We start from the raw sequence: 18,538 nt of genomic DNA, 5'->3' as shown, positions 1-18,538 counted from the left end.
CGAGATGACTGTTCAGCCCAAAAGGGAAAATGTCACTGGAGAGACAAAGGCTACCTCCGGTGATTCTGGGGGAACAACTTCGATATGCTAACAAAATCAGGAATTTGGGCTGTATATGGCATGCAAAACTTGGCAGTGAAGCCCAGGTGGGGCTAACGTCAAAGCAGTCTTCTACGCACCTCGGGTTGTTGAGGATTAAGCTTCCTTTTATCCCGGTGGAAGATCATGAAGTAGTGATGGGAGCCACGACTAACCCCCACCTGGACTACTGTAATAGTTTGCTGGCTGGAGCCCCAGCTAACCAGATTGCCAGATTGCAGAGAGCTCAAAACGCTGCAATCAGGCTAATTGGACACCTTAGGAAAAAGGACCACGTATCTGCCCTACGAAGATGCCTACATAAGCTCAAGGTAGAGGACAGAATAAAATGTAAAGTGGCATGTCTGAACGGACTCACCCCTGAATATCTGGTGGATGAGATCACATGTTACTGTCCACACAGAGATCTCTGCTCAAGTGAGCAACTCTTGATTTGTGTGGCAAGGTCCAACTTAGTCTCTAGGGGAGACAGAGATTTGAGGTTTTTGGCCCGAAATTACGGAACCAACTACCGTTAGAGACTAGGTCTTGCAAATACCTAATACTGTTCAGAAAGAGCCTGGAATAGTTCCTATTTAGATAGTTTGTCCCCTCTAAAGAATACATAATTAATCTATACTCTGAAATCCTATCCAATAGTTGACATCTGCGCCCTTATATAGTTTCCTCTGTATGGTGCGCAATAGAAATATTCAAAATCAAATGAAACTATGACAACATTCGGTCGTGCTGCTCACATACTTAAACCAGACTACTCAACACGTCTGACATCAGAATGCAGTGAACACCTATGACAAATTTGGGCACGCTGAACACATAGAGAGTCTGTAGCACTCACACCATCTCCTGACGCCTCTCAGCACCCATCCACATAGCTGACTGTATGTGTTGCTCATTACCAGAGCCTGGCCAAGCCGGCTAAGCCTTACTTACCTCCAACACTCTGGACTTCGGTCCACCGAGGGCTTCCCACTCCCGGCTCATTCAGACTATAATAATGGTAAGTGGCGCTATATAAATGAAAAGTACAATACAGTACAATACAATATATCACAGTGTCATGGTCATGGTGGGTCGTGAAGCCTCTGGCTCCAAGAACGCTATACTAGCAAAGAGAAAAGTGAAACACGTATCACAGTTGGCCCGTTATGTGGTTGTTCCATTTAATCAAAAGTGGAAGTTGCCATAGAGATGTTCACTTCACAGAAGCATCTAAGTACATATGCGTTCCATTTCGGTGAGGTGTTTGCCGCGTGTTTTGTGACCTGCACATCAAGATGGATCTAAATGTAATACTTTACTCTGTAGTGCGGCGTTCGCCACGTGTCACGTGATCTGCACGTACCTTCTTGTCGGCACACTACGCTGTTTCTGTATCTAGCTTTTGTGGCATTCAGAACGCTGCTTCTGATTAACGTCATTACTGCTTTCCTCAGAGTATCCTGACTTGTCTTTGAAGCTCTGATTTCCGGATTGACTTACCAACTTTCCCTTTTGCCTGCCATCTTTATACCTTTGCTGCCTGCCTGTTAACCAACCCACGCCTGACAAACGGATTGTTCTCCTGATTCTGGACGCTTGCCACAATGACCACTGTATCCTTCTTTCTGCCTTTGCATTGTTTGATTCTGCTCAAACTGCCCTTCGCCTTGTTACATACCATTCTGGTCACGCTCTGGATTGCATTATCAGCGTGACCAAGAAAAGCTAACCCGTTGTGTTTTGTTGGATTCTTTTCCTTGCATTACTCCGCAGCTACTCCCAGAACGTTAGACCTTTTGTCACTAATAAATTCTCTAAGGATTGTTGTTCGGCTCCAAGTTATCTACTCCATTTGCACTTACTGGATGCCTTGCAGGATTTCTATCCAGTGCACCTACCCGACTATAGTGCATCCCTTGTGCTGCCAAGGTGCAGTTCCCATACTAACCTTCCCTTCCAATTATGTTGTCTCCCTTTGTATATTAATCATTAGTGACCTTAGGACCTCAGCTCTATACTGGTAAGACACAAAACATTAGTTTCTCACCACTCAGTCACCCTTTTGATGTCCTAGCAAATCCTGCCCACGGGTCGACCTCTAATTGAACAAACTTGTGTCGGCTATCTTTTGTTTATAGTTCTGAATTGTATCACTAAGTGCCTCCTTGATACTAACTGGTGTCTATTTCCTTTACAGCCTCAGTTACAGCGGTGTGGTTCTCCCTCTCTTCCGTTTGATTTTCCCTTTTGTTATGGTGAATATATCTCAGCAGAAGGGCAATTCTAAAGAAAAATCTCCCTTTTGTGAGGAGACCCAGGCTTGGACTGGCTTGGGTTCTATGTTTACCTGGCTTGCTGAGATCGGTTGGTTCATCTGGTTTCCGACTTGCTGGAATATGGTTGCCTCTTCACTGGGGATACTGAGTGAGTACTGACACACAGATATAACATGTGACAGACAATTCATATTGATATGGAACAATATGGGTGATATTATCAACCCCAGGGGAACACCACAGTGTACTATGAGTGGGTCTGACCTGTCAGGACTCACCTGAACAAAGTGTGGTTGATTACAAAGCTGAGGTGAAACAGGTGAGTACAGATATCCATGTGCAAGGATAAGATGTTGATCAGTGCATTGTGCCTCATGGCTGAGTGTCAAACACTGCTGAGAGATCAAGAAAAACAAAGAGATTGACCACTCCAGAGTCCAAAGCACAAACATCATCATCAAGCACTTGGAGATTGGCTGATTCAGTGCTTTAACTGGGATCGAAATCAGATTGAATATCATAAAGTAGATGATGTTTAGATGGCTACTGAGAAAGTTGAATACCTGCACATTATTTTATGAATTTACCCCAGAAAAAGTATGAAATGGGATAGTAGTTGACATCTACAGAGGGGGCTAAATTAGACCGTATTCAATGGTGGCAGCATCTGTCCACCTTTGGGAGAACAGGGTAAACACTCCTATAGAAAATAAAGTGTTCACCAGAGGAAGTCAAAATGGAGAGATCGTAAGAGGAATAGATTTAGCAAGATCAGCAGGCAAATGATTTTCAGAATACGATTTTGACTTCATACAGGACAAGAATGCTTATCACCTCTGATTCAGAAATGCAAGAAACAGTGCTCCAGGTTGTAATGGTAAGAGAAACAATGGAAAGACAAGAGGAGCTAAATTGACTATGTTTAAGATAAATTATATTTTGAATGTCACACATATTCTTGTCAAAATAAGTGTTGAAAGGAATAATCTGAGTGAGAAAAATTAGACTTAATAGAGAAGTGACCAACACAGCATTTAATTAACTTAAACAGTTCCGGTGAATTATTTACAGCTGGAGAAATTTGAGGTTGAAAATAATTAGATTTGGCATCATGAATATGAGGATTTTGACTAGAGCCAAATAAGCAACATTAAAAATGAAGCTTGGGAGAAGAGGATTTACCACATGCATTTCAGGACATGATATCAGTTGATTGTAGGAGCAAGTAAAACAACAGCTCCCAAGACTGCAGTATAATCATCTAAAGTAAAGTATCAAAGTTATCAGAGACAGATGAGGATGACTTGCAAAAATAAAGTAGAGGATTAGATGGACTTTGGGGAAACATTCTTAAAAGACAAGCTAGCAAATATGTTCAATCCAGGACTGAAAACTGGACGTGTAAAGAAAAGGACGGTGAACAAGGTATGCCATAGTGATCTGACCAATCCACCAGGAATGGTGCATTGCAACAGAAAGAAGAGTTTACTCCCTCAATTAACAAATACAAAATATTGCCAAATCAAGTAACAGCATGTATACATTGATAGATATTTTAATTTGTAAGATCAGATGATAAAGATCACTTAGGTAATTCCAATGAACATTAAAATCACCCAGGAAAATATTATTATATCGACTTACAGATTTATCAGTCATAAAGCCTGAAAGAAATCCAAGAGTAGTTCCAGTAATAGGAGGAGGAACATATAACAGATACAAGTAGTAAATAATGTACAGTGTCACTCGTTATGGGTATATTGTATGGCTTGATTGACAGTTACAAGTGAACCAAGAAAAGGCAAGAGTAACATAGTTGATTGGCCATTCAACCCAGACAGGGCAACATATAGAGTAAATTCAAGTTACCTTAATTTCTTCCTTTCTAATTTTTGTATAAAACGTTCAATATTATCAATTGTGACCCATAACCTTGACTTCATGGGCTTGTGCCAATTACTAAAAGAATTGTTATCATGATATGGCCTTTATTGGATGTGTTCTTAATACATTGAACTCTAATTAGACTGCTGTGGCATTATCTACTGTATATTGCTAATTTGGGATGACATTTTCCTACAATAATAACCTAAATGTGTAACATCTTATCTGGTTCCAGGCACTACTAGGAGCACTGTGGAAGTCGCCTTCTAATGTCGCTAATGCTCCCCCACCCATCTCCTCTGGTGAATTCACAGCAGATTTGGTGTTCATGAGGTGAAGGAGATATTGAGGGTGATGGCAGGAAGGGGATGACTCAGAGTTTTTGAGGTGTAGGAGAGCCCTGGTACCCTGTAACGAGACATACCATTTATTTGGACATGGATCTTCCTTCATTTCTCACCTGACTTTCGGGACTCTTCCAGTATGAAGGTGTACGTTATATTACCAGTTTGCTTTGTGATTAACTGTGTAACTCTTCGTACATTGATCCCTGAACAGGGTAGATTACCATATCCAAAATGCCCCAGGCTTTGGCCTGCACTAGCCGGATTACAGTGTCCACATGGTTCTCTCTTTTAAGGCAGCACAGTTAGAGCAGACTTTGCTGTCAATATGAATTATGAATGTTGTCCAAGTTCTAATGTGATGACCTCGTGTCACTCTCTTTTGAGTCTCTAATAAAGTTCAATGCTTGGAAGAGCACTAGCCACATGGTATGCTCAGTGCACCTATCATTTAGGTACATTGGTTTATTAACAGCATTTGGTGTATGGCAATGTCAGATTCCACAAAGAGAGCTCCCAGATGTTCCAATCATAGTTTGAAGATAGCTGGTGACTTAATGGAAACCTGGGGAACCTTGCTCCCAGCTGCATGATGCCTGGATCATAGACTACCCATGTTGGTGTCTGTTGGATAGGGAGGTACTGAACCAGTCATGTACAGTGTCTGCAAATCGCATATGCATGGCAAGCATTGTAAATAATATGGTGTGGTCAATGGTGCTGAATGCTGCTGTGAGATTTAGGAGAACCAGGAGGCATGCACCATGTACATGATGTGCAATGGATTTCAAACTACTTACAGGGCTGCGTGTTTGTTAGTCACCTTGGTCCAACCCCAGATTGATAACCCTGCATCATCATTTATGGATCTATTTTCTCGTGTAGTATGGTGAACATATTCTTCATATTCTTCCATATGGAGTTAAGGCTACTAATCATATGCAGTAGTTTGCAAGGTTGCCTAGTCCCGATTTGCTTTCTTGCATAGAGTTTGACTCTGCTTTGACTTGATATTGGTTTGGAAGATTTTGACCGGCGATTACTACATGCAGTAATTCCTATTTCTACATTTGGGAATGTTGGGTCTCTTCTTGATTGCAAGAAACCCACAGAGGTGAAGTTGATGGATACCATGTCGTGAAAATACTCCCCACCACTCTGTGGAAATGTAGGTGTACTTAATTACGTTGTCCAGTGGTCAAAGTGGGTGGAAGCGGTTGGGAGCGCTGTGCGTCTACTTTTGTAAATTATATTTTACTGTTCCTATTCTTTTATGTTTTTACAAAGAAACCGTTCTGGAATTGTTTTGTTTTAAAATTAAAGTGTAAGAAGAAGTTGAAACTTGCACTTCAGTCCACTTAATGTTCCCTTAAACAGCAGGGACATTTGTTTGGGGGTTTGAATTGGACGTGGGAGGGGGCGTGGCAATGGTGTTTGTGTGGGGTGGAGGCAGGCCAGCAGGGAGCATAGTTCCACTACTTCTTTTCGTACACTGCAACCACTGATGTTGTCGTGTGGGGGAATATGGAAATTGTGCATGCTCTGTACAATATAATTGTTGTTAATGGCATTCTACTGGCCCTTACATCTCATCTTATCAGATGTCATTCATAGAGTTCTCAGTTGACATAAAAAGGGTTTGGACAAGCACCAAGTTACTCTTACTAACTATCAGGAGGGGTGGACTGGAAGTCACAGTAGAACCATGAGAACACCAAGACAGGAGGAAAAGTGTAGTAATATGTAGGGAAAGATAATGCATTGATTTCATGGGGGCAGTAAACTGGACTTTCAATGTAAATGTTGCAGGTTATAGTGAATAGGCCATCTGTATGGTTTGCACTGAAAAAGCCACAAATCTGCAAAGGCGAATCATCCTGCCAAAAGTGCAGTCACCCTGACAGCCCCCGAAAGCGTCCACATCTTCCAAACTGACATTACCAGCAACTCCTCTTTGCACACAACACCTGTGCAGATGGCGCACAAAGGTATCACCGACAATAAGCACTGTGCGTTTCTTAATCTCGACCAACCTCATGACACAGTATTGGGGCAAATTGTTACCACCCCTTCCTGTCAACCACACCCTAAACACCTAATTGCCTATTGACCACAATTCAATTCCCATGTGCACCATGGTCATAATGGCAGAATATGGCACGTGCGCTTTCCCATCTGCAATGACAGCCACGGCCCAGTAACGCACTCACAATACGTCTTCCCATTTGCACAGGCATTTTTGCAGCACCCCCCCATTGGGTGTTGTTAGATTTTCAAACACGCATGCAGCAAGCACATACAAAATTACAGAACAGAGGTTGCATTCACACTGCGCACAAATCACAAAAGTCCATGCGTAAGTTGCATGTATTTAATTGATCAGCCTGACACGTGTTTCGAGCTATGTGCTCTTCATCCGAGGCTGAACACACCATATACAAATAAGTTTTAAAACCACATCAAAATAATGTATGCATTGAGGTAAAACAAACCAAAGGACAGTTTAGCAGGGCAGAGAACCATAAGCCGCATGACAATTCATTTAGGTTGGCACAAATAAAAGGCAATAAGGATTTCTGTATTATGCATTCACAAGAATATAACATTTTACCTATCCATGTGAATATTTCATATAACACAAAAAGGATATCAAGCGGCAGTTATGCACACAAAGATGGACAGATGGAAAGAGATGGTTAAAGGAAAAGCAAACACAGAAAATTAAAATTAATGTTTGTGTACAAATTATACATGGTTCAGTGTATGCGCTGTATCCAAGCTTCGCAAGAGCCACATTGCATGTGATAAAAATAAAAGGAGTATACCATGTGTAGTCTTGGTGTCAATCTATGTCACAGAAGAATAAAATTAACTGGTCAATAACCTGAAGCCATCACTGGTTATGTACAACTCTAACTAAAGAGTGGTGAAGAGCACATGGCTCGAAACACGTGTCAGGCTGTCCTACAATCAATTAAATACATGCAACTTATGCATTGACTTTTGTGTTTTGTGTGCAGTGTGATTGCAACCACTGTTCTGTAATTTACAAATTGTTGCAAGCTTGGCAGGTAACCCACACCTTGCATTTATCTGCAGCCGAATCTACTTCCAACATAATAGTATGAGCGCTCAGGTTTTCAAACGTCTCCCTCTGCTAAACCATCTCAGCACATACAAAAGCTCTGCATTGCACACTATCATTTCTCTACACCACTCCATATTTACCATTACACACTCTTATTATTACACATTCTGTTTGATTCAAAAGCCCCTCCACCAGAAACTTCTGCTAAAACGTGCACAATTGCAGCATCCACAAAGATCCTGGGGAGCACCAAGCATACCTTTCGCCAAGCACACAACAGTGCATCTCTTTCTACACCCATCCCAACACTATGGATCCATGCTTGCGACCATGTGGGCACCTAGCATTATGCACAAATGTAACATATGTAGCACCACTTCCGACCAACTCCCCCACACTATAAAACACCCATTCACCAAAAAGTGTCACAATTAGCAGAATCCACAAACATACCACAGCCTGCACCAACCCTACCCTCTGCCATTCACAAATTAATGTGTCACTGGCAACCTATGCACAACAGCTTCACAACATTGGGCCTACTTCAATAAATCTGCACACAGCACTGTAACCAACCACATATAAGCTGCACTTCAACCATACCCTCTTCCATACTCACATTACAGAAACACTGCACCCTGGGTCCACACTACACATCTTCTCACTGCAACATCTCCTGCCATACACCAAATACTGTAGCATGTTCCAACTATCACCACAACCATGGAACACACAATACACAATTTGCAACTCACTTGTGCTGCTCTAGCACGTCTACAATGTGCTCCACACCCACTCACCAAACATCACCACCCTTGCCTAATGTACTGTGAAACCTTCATTGCTGCAGTGGGTGTGCTTCTTGCACGCATTTCCCGCACCGTAATGCAATCACTGGCACCAGCACTCCTACCCAACCCCCACACCGCAATGCATATGCACAGCGTTGCATGCAACAGTTACCATAATGTACACACATTACACTGGGCCTCATTACGACCTCGGCATGGCTGCCGCCGAAATCGCCTCCGTTTCCGGGTTCCCAGAATGAAGAATTACTGGGCCATTCCGAGTTCGGAGGGCCCGGTAATTCCTCCCTCCAAGGACCCGGACTTTCCCCATTCCCATTTCAGCCCGATAGGGCTGAATGGGAATGGGAGAGGGAGCAAACAACAGGCCGATTTTGAGCTGGCCCGTTGTTTGCTCCCTCTTCCCCTCGCGGGACACGGTAAGCACGCCTGGTTTTACCAGGCGTGCTTACCGTGTCCCGCGAGGGGACCTCGTAATGTGGAGGAATGGGTTTAATGGGTCTGCATCCTTTTGCGGCACCCTTTAACCTGTTCTGCCAGGGTCGTCATGAGGCCCACTGTCTCCGGCACCCCTATGCCACATATTATTGTCTTACACACTTCCACTTAGAAAGTTTTGTGTCACTGCCAACCTAACCACAGAATCCTCACAACATTGGCCAATTGGCCATACAACAAACAATCTGCACACAACACACTATCCAAGCACATATAATCTTCCATTCAACCATCCCCTCTACCATACTAACAATATGCAAACACTGCACACAGTGACCACACTGCGTGACTTTTCCCTGCAACATCTCCAACCACACATCAAACACTTAACCACGTTCTAACAGTCACCTCACCTGCAAACCAAACATACACGCATGGAAGCTCTCTTCTGCTGCTCAATTGCGTCTGAAATATGCTCCACACCCATTCTGTACAAGTCACCACCCTTTAACAGATGCAGAGTTAACAATGCATTACTGCCGTGGTTGTGCTCAAGACCTAGGCTCTTGAGTGCATGGCCTACGAATGCATAGTCAGACATGCATTGCTGCAGTGGGTACGCTCAAGACCTAGGCTCTTGAGTTCATGGCCTTCCTTTCCTCTCCTTCCCCCAGAAGCACACTGTCTCCAGAGCCCTGGTTCTCTCGAAGCTGGACTACTGTAACAGCCTCTATCTAAATCTGCCTGCCTCTACTCTCCGCCCTCTGCAAATCATCCAGAACAGGACTGCGAGACTTGTCCTTGGACTCAAGCCCAGGGACCGTATCTCTCCAGGACTGAAATCGCTACACTGGCTCCCTGCGGCTGCGAGGATTAAGTTCAAAACCCTCTGCATTGTCCACAAGGCCTTCTGGGGCCTGGGGCCAAATTACCTTCAACTCTCCCTTCCTAAATATCTTCCTTCTCGAGTACTTCGCTCTTCCGTCTCCAACTCCCTCAGGGTCAGCCGCTTCTCCAAGCAACGAGTTGGGGGGAGATCTCTCTACGCAGCAGGGGCCTCCCTCTGGAACAGCCTTCCTGCCTCCCTGAAACTTGAGGAGAACCATCTCCGGTTCCGGAAGCACCTCAAAACCTTCCTCTTTGCTTCTGCTTTCTCTCTCCCTCTCCCCTCCTAAATCACTGAAACTGTACTGAATCAGCAACTGGGCCACTCACCAATCTCAGTCCTTGGCCCAGCCACTCTCCCCTGCACTGCCTTCCTGGCAACCCCTGCACTGCGGGACTGTCTCTGTATCCCTACAGCCCCCCTTCCCAGCACTTGTCTGCACTTATCTTGCACTTGCCACCAGCTGGCCCTTATTATTTATCTTGTTCATTACTAACCCTGTACTGCACTTTCCCCTCTCCCTTTCCCCCTTGTACTTTTACCGTCCCCCCTACCCATGCACTTGCACAATCTGAATGACACCTGGCCTAGTAGGATCGCTGTTTGTCTCTCCTTGTTCCCCCCTCCCTGCCTCGTCGCACCTTGAAACACTTGTGTATAGGCGCGTTACAAATGCCATATCATATCATATCATATCATATCACTTCAACCATACCCTCTTCCATACTCACATTACATAAACACTGCACTGTGTTGCTACACTACACAACTTATCACTGCACCATCTCCTGCCATACACAAAATACTGTAGCATGTTGCAAATATTACCACTACCATGGCAGGCAAGATACACCCTTTGCAACTCACTTGTGCTGCTGTAGCACGTCTACAATGTGCTCCACACCCATTCTCCAAATATCAGCACCTTGTGCATAATGCACTGTCAAACCTGTATTGCTGCAGTGGCTGTGCTCCTTGCACACATTCTCAGCACCGTAATACAACCATTCATGCCAGCATTTCACCAAGTAGCTCTATGTACATATGCACCACACTGTGTGACTTTTCACTGCAGCATCTCCAACCACACATCAAAAACTTTACCATGTTCTAAGAGTCACCTGACGTGCAAACCAAATATACACGCATGGCAGCTCTCTTTTGCTGCTCCATTGCATCTGAAATATGCTCCACACCCATTCTGTACAAGTCACCACCCTCTAACGGATGCAGAGTCAACAATATATTAGTGCTGTGGTTGTGCTCAAGACCATGCATCCAATAGTCTAGGCCGTGCACACACCCACCACAATGTATTACCACCATACATGTCACCATCTCACCAACTACGACAATCCACATACACAGCACTGCCACCAGCACTCCTACACAACCTGTGCACCTCCATGGAGCTATGCAGGAAAAAAGTGCAACGATTACCATAATGTACAAATAAAGCACTGTCTCCTGCACTCTTGTGCACTTTCATTCACATACTACGGCCATACTCACTTCCATTCAAAAAGTATTGTCTCACTGGCAACCTACCCACATACTGTTTGCAACGTTGGCCATACTGCAACCAATTTGCACACACCAGAGTATGCAAGCACCCCCTCTACCAGATACAGAGTCACATATGCATAGCTGCGGTGGGTGAGATGAAGCCCTAGGCTCTTCAGAGCATGGGCTACTGCCTATGGCCTTCGTCCATGCACCCAAGAGTCTAATCCTTCAACAAACCCACTGCAACTTCATGCACCCATGCATGCCACCATGTCCCCAACTACCGCAATCCCGCTGCATAGCACAGGCACCCGCGCTCCCACCCACCCTATGCCATGTGCAATTCACTCCCCTTCTGAAATTCACCTGCCACCACTCACCACGGAAAGAGGTCGCTGCAAACAGGTTGCGGCATAAGCTATTGTGCCATTATGACAGCTGCCTCAAATCACCACACAAAGTTGTCGGCTGTCTAGGTACCCACAAATTGGTGCAATATGCACCAATACCGCAGCCACTCCTCCGTCTTCTTCCACCTATTTACATATGTCACATTAACCATTTCTCACTCCACCGCCCTTTCCCTTCCTTGTTGCGGCCAACACACCTGGCATACGGTATATTTTGCAGACCCTTCCACCGGTGCACTTTCCTCTGAGACACCATGGCAGCGTTTCTGAAAAATTGTTGATGCACAGCACGCTTCCATCCAGCCAACCACCGGCCACGTCCAAAGTTCTCTGACAGCACGCCATACCGCAAGCCAATGACACTTCGGTCCGCGGAGCGAACAGGGAAATGGGTCCCCAGAGCGGACCCAGATATCACTAGATTTTAGAGACGTACATTTCAGTCGTTTGCAACAAAAGTACTGGTCAGATTCCTACCAAAGACACAAAAGCACACTTTCTGACACAAGCCCCCACTCCTGCCGCAAATTTGGTGAACCTCCGTCCAGCCGTTCGGGCTGTAGCCGTGCGCAAAGTTTTTACCCATTCAGTCTATGGGGAAAAAAAATGGGACCCCCCTATAACTTTGCCCCCCCTGCACGAAACAGTACCCAACTTGGCGGAAAATTCAGAGACGGCCATATACTTTTTTTTTGCAAAGTTTGGTGAGGATTCCTCCAGGTAGAGCGAAGTTATAAGCTGCTGAAAAAGTGCTCCTCCTATGTGTTTAGCAACTTAACCATAACTACACGCCTGCTACCACCCATGGGCCGTGTAATATATATATATATATATATTTATTCACTGAAAAAACTTTGTTAAAGGGCCGCTATGGTTAAGTTGGACTAATAAAAACCTATGAAATTCAATGAAAAACCTTTGTTAAAGGGACGTTATGGCTACAAGTAAAACCAAAAGACCCCAGAAATTTGCCAGTTATGGGAAGATAAGCAACCATAACTCACGGCACCACCGTGCACTGCTAAGACTAACACCCAGGACATCAAAGATGACATGACTTCCCGTTAACAAAGTTTTTTCAGTGAATTTCAAAGGTTTTTATTAGTGCAACTTAACCATAATGTCCCCTTAACAACAATGTTTCATTGAATGTCATTGGTTTTTATTAGTCCAATTCAACCATAACGTCCCCTTAACAAAGTTTTTTCATTGAATCTACTTTATATTTAGCATTTTGTGTTATGCTAATGGTAATATTGTGGCGTTTATCCCCCGTTTCAGGGACTGGGACGGTGGATACTGGCCTAGCAGCCAAAGTTATCACCCAAACGAAGCGAGTGTGGATAACAAATTCTCTGGACCATTATCCCCCCATTCCAGCTACTGAAATGGGGGATGAAGGCCATTAGCACCCTAAGTTCCCAATGCAGAAATCCGGGGTGCTAAAAAAATGTTTGCTTCCTACAACAGGACGCCTCTGGCGTCCCGGAGTAGGAAGGAAAATCCTTTTCCAAGATGGCCACCATGCAAAGGGAAGGCAAGGTACCATACAGGGCCCCTCTTTGCATTTCCATGACAGGCTGCAGAAGGCGAATAGAGAACCCTATGACCATGTTACCATTAACACATGTTTCTTCCCTTTGAAACCTATCCCAATTTCGATTATCTTTACCACAAAGTCAGTCTCAGGTGGACATGACCACTTTAACCCCAGGTGTTGTCCATCATGGTCATGGCCAGTAACCAGATTGTTCAGGTCATGACCTTATTCCATGATGCGGACAATCTGTCCACTGCCCATAGCCATAGGCTACACCTCAGTCACCAAAGGTATATCACTATTGTTTGTGTCTACATTATGACACTTGTTAAGAAATAAAACACGGGCACATTTGCAAAACCATGCTTTCAGGTCCTTGCCAATGTTCCTTACACAAGTTTGTTGGTAATCCACCCACGTTAAATTTTTTCAAAAGTGTCAAATGTATGCACATACAATAGTCATATAATCTAGGCTCCACTTGACAAAATCCATTCTCACTTTACAAAAATATTTATATCTACATGTATAACCTTTTTACAAACCTTTGTACATTTCTCAAATCGCACCACATTTATAAGCCTTTACAATATTTTGGAACCCCCCCTAATTTTGCCCCATCTTGACAAAATCCCACCAAACTTTACAAAAATATTTATATGTAGATCTATTATCAGTTCGCCAGAGTAAGTATAGATTTGTCAAATGGCACCTCATTCATAAGCCTTTACATTATTTTGGGACACCCCTTTAATTTTGCCCCCTCTTGACAAAATGCCACCAAACTTCGCAAAAACATTTAGATATAGATCTGTTATCAATTTACCAAATTAAGTGTAGATTCCTCAAATGGAAACTCATTTATAAGCATTTACATTATTTTGCGACCCCTCCCCTTTTTTGCCACCTCTTGACAGAATCCCACCAAACTTTGCAAAATCATTCGGAATTAGGTCAGGAATAAAATTGCAAAATTTCATGAAGTTTCATTAGAGTAGTGCGCTCAAAATTATTATTGTCTCAAGCGTTCGGGCATGTCTATTTAAGCATAAGTTGATCAACCATAAAAACTTTTCCTATGCACCTTACCGTGGTTTTCCTCACTTTTACATATGCTAAATCAGATAGCACAGCACAGACATTTTGTGCTAATCTTATCCATTGCCGCATCGCCCTAAACTCAAGTGTCCTTGCGGCACAAAATCATAGTCCCCGCCCCTGAAGCTGACATCACCATTCCTAGCGCTATTCTCCGCCTATATCCATGTGGCGACTGTGCAGCATAGCCAAACGCAGCCAATCATCATCTACATCCAGACGACAGTATACGCAAAACCCGGAATATCAACACACATCCTTTCATAGCTCAGCGTGTCCCAATTCTGAATACAAAACACTATTTTTAAAGGAGACTGCAATACTCTGCAATTTAAAATGTGCTTTTATTCCACAATAAACGCTCCGAGAACATCCGCCGATTACCATAATCAACCACATTTTTAGTTGCTTTCTTTGTTCTCAATACAAAAATGTTTATTCTGAGACACACAGTGTTCCTTTGGGCATATGCTCAATGGATGGAGGCACTGTGGTTCGCAAGGCTTTGGCATCAGCTTGTTGCTACACCACCGTAAACAATGTCACGGTACTCCTCATTTCCGGTACCGCAAAAGGACATATGGGCCCAGGGCGATCATCACAAAAGAGCATTATGCTCATTGAGTTGTATCATCAACTGCCGGCTGAAGAAGCCATCAATTGGTATCTGGAAATTATGACATTCGCAGTAGGGCAGGATGTGGTTGTGTACAACACATAACAGAAAGAAATATGTCTCAGTAGCCATTCTTAATTCTATTCTAATCGATCCATTACTTATGCACCGTTTGACAACTAAGAATAAACACAAACAAGAAGCAATGTAAACACAGAGAAAACAATTGGCAATGCTGGCGTCAACTATGTAATTGAGAGATTAGAGAGATTAGTGCTATGTGGTGTGTTAAGCTCGCAATGGGTGGCCGATGAGGAAGTTGACTGAAGAATTTGAATAACACATAGACAGTATTTTAACGTAACATTAGTCTAGAATTGGGCGTTGGTAGAACCTGTTCTAACACTGACGTGCACTCCATGCATTTTGGTGCTGGACAGCCCATGTGTCATGGGACAAACACAAGTACACACCGGTTGTTTTTGAGTCTGCTCACCAATTACAAATTTGTCTACTGTAACACTTACATAATAATCAGCATTTCCATTCTCATGGCGTAACAAGGAGTGTCTCTTCAGATCAACCATTTTTCCTCAAATTAAATGAAACGTTACTTTGTCCAGTTTTAGAATGTTGACCCTTATCAGGTTTGACGTTTTTACATACCTCATTCCATTCCTTTTTTTTTTGTATGAATACTCCCTTTATTTCCAAGGACAGAAAACAAAACAGGCTTATACCAAGCTTGCTTTTGGTAAATGGAAGGGACAAATTCCCTCAGAAGGACGCGAGGGAGTAGGCAGCTCAAGGCTGTGACCTTCATGCCCACGGCAGCGATTCCCACATGCACCACTGTAGCATTAGGAATATTTATTAAAAACAAACAAATTGTTTGCTTGAATTCAGCAATGCCACGGGAAATTTCCCTAGATTTACTCATTTTATGAAAAAACTCAGAATTCATACTCCGCCTGTCAGCTGAGCACGTCTCCAGTTTCCTGCTAGCGAGCGCCGCACACAGCGAGCACCAACAGCCCCCACGTTTGCAAATGCTGCACACAACATAAGGTCTTTCAAGAGCAGTACCCCTGTACTCCCCACCCCTGCAATCATTTGGAAATGGAATGTGTTTGATATAATGCTTTACAGGGCCGCAGAGATATCGGTATGTTAAATCTCTATGAAGACTTTATTCTTCTCAATGCCACTCTCCTACTCTCATTCCCTTATGGATGTGTACAATAATTATTATTATATTTTGTATTTAGGGGACCTTGCGCCTTCAGACCCGACCCCCGCACCACCTCAAAATCACTTCCCGCATACCAAATATCACAGTCGTTCGCGGTGAAAACACCAGTTTTTTTGCTTCTTGCAGCCATATCCCATCCCATCCTCATGACCCCCAGAGATTATTTGATAAGTTTTACAAGTGCAATGTTGTGTTTTTTTATATATTTTTTACTGCGATGTCTGCGGACACCGGCCGCTGTCTGCGGATCCAAGATAGCATGCATTTCCAAAAATCGGGTGCACTTTGCGCTTTTCACCATCCAATCACTGGGTGCATCATATGTCCGCAGACACCACACTGCCCTCTAAGCCAATCGGAGTCCTGTCCCTGGAGCCCTGTAAAATGGGCATATAAGTCTTTCTCAGTTGTCTTACATTCTATTCAAACACTGGCACAGTGGGAGATGCTTCTCGCCCACCAGGAGCAGATTCACTGGGGTGACTCATCGCGGAGGCTGTCAGTGACACCAAGGAGAGACCCATACCAAGCCCAATTGAGCCAGGGACATTTTGTTTGTATACCAGTAGAAGGGAAGGAGAGACCTCAAGAGGCATTCCACAGACACTCTTTCCACCAACCTTACAGGTACATTACGTCAACATTTCCAATAGTCTAGGACAGAAATGATGGAAAAGACATTTGAAGTCATTGCCATCCTTACCAAAGATGATGTGGTATAGCTTCTAAGGTGTTAGACGAATAAGTAGTACAGAAATGGGGGAATGGGGTATAGCTAATCATAAAATGCATTTCTCATATTATTGGTAGTTAGTTTGTGATTCTACCCTCAACCCATCTCAAGTGTCTGAAAATACACAGGGCCTCACCAGGAGTAGGGTAAAGTGGGAAAATGCAACAATAATACTATTACTTTGCTGCCAAATCCCGATTAGGGCTGTACCTGGACCCATTCTGCTCTCTCTCTGAGCTGGAGGGGTATGCACCGGCGGTATGAACATATTCTGCGCTATTACTGCTGGTGGTATTTGTGCCACCAGTAATAACAGCACCAATCCCTGTAGGGTCCAATAGACCCAATGGGGATGTACTGCCTTGCCACTACTCGTGATCCGACGCAAATTGAGCCGGACTGAGTAGCGGTAAAACTAATTGCGATGGGCAGTGTCCCGGCACAATCAGCGCCGGGATACCACCCAACTCATGGTAGAGCCCATAGCCTTGAAGTATCTCTATGGTGATTCCCAATGTCTTCATGACAGCAGGTATGCTCCAATTAACACCCAGAGCAGAAAGGCAGTACCACCTGTGGGAGCAACACACTTTACATATGAACCACAATGGTGAACTGCCATAATGAAAACCAGTTAGAAAGGCATTCACGAACAGCCAAGTAATAAGGTGTTAGATATTCTGCCATGTTTGTGTGTACTGGGATGCATCCTTGAGAAAACCTTAGCTCACAGGAGCAGTAACAATCATAATGCTTTACTGAATAAAAAAGTGTCAGGAACCACCATGCTGTGTCGGATGAGCGACCAGAGAGTATGCCATGTGATAACTGGGAGTGAAGATGTAGTCGAGGGCGGACTGCATAGTCTCATGGAAAGAGGATATTGTGAGTCATGGAGCAAACATTGCATAGACATGTGTACTGGGACAAAGTCTTCAGTCTCCATATCTTAGTAAAGTAAAGAGCAGCTCTTCCTTTATCAGCCAGAAGAGAAACCCGTGCAAGGTTCTGTTTTGGTCACTGAGGCATTCATTATTTCTGACTGGGATACCCTGTCAGATTGCTTCTTTACATTCAAATGAAAATAAACCGATTCTGTTCCACGGTGTGGAAGGGGTCGAGTGAGAGGTATTCTGGATATCATTCAAAGTGCAATATCTAATAGCAGTAGTGTTTGTAATTATTATAAACAGCAGTTTCATTGAAATGTGAAATGCCCCAGCAGAATACAGCAGAGTTTTCCACACCATTCCTTAATGTACCACTGTGCCCCCAACCTGAACCCATCTGGATTTCCCTCATCAGACGCCATATCTACTGCACCAGGGGCAGAATCCTTCCGCTCTCGCGATGCCTGTAGAAGTGCAGGCAAGGAAAGAACATTGGTTAGGCGCAATTTAATAATGCCAGGTCATGAGAAACACTCTCTTAATGAAGTATTGATCAAATCCTTTTTCGTCATTCTAACAGAGAAACCTATAAACAGGATCCTTTTTGTTTACAGGACTGTTAATTTTTTCTGACCCAGTTGGATTGTTTCTTTGCATTGCAATGACAATTAACTGACTCTGTAGCTG

The sequence above is a fragment of the Ambystoma mexicanum genome, chromosome 4q (genome assembly GCF_040938575.1).
Source record: "Ambystoma mexicanum isolate Mex_15411 chromosome 4q, UKY_AmexF1_1, whole genome shotgun sequence".
Lineage (NCBI taxonomy): Eukaryota > Metazoa > Chordata > Amphibia > Caudata > Ambystomatidae > Ambystoma > Ambystoma mexicanum.
The sequence above is the reverse complement of the archived record's forward strand: the minus strand, read 5'-3'. Positions refer to the sequence as shown.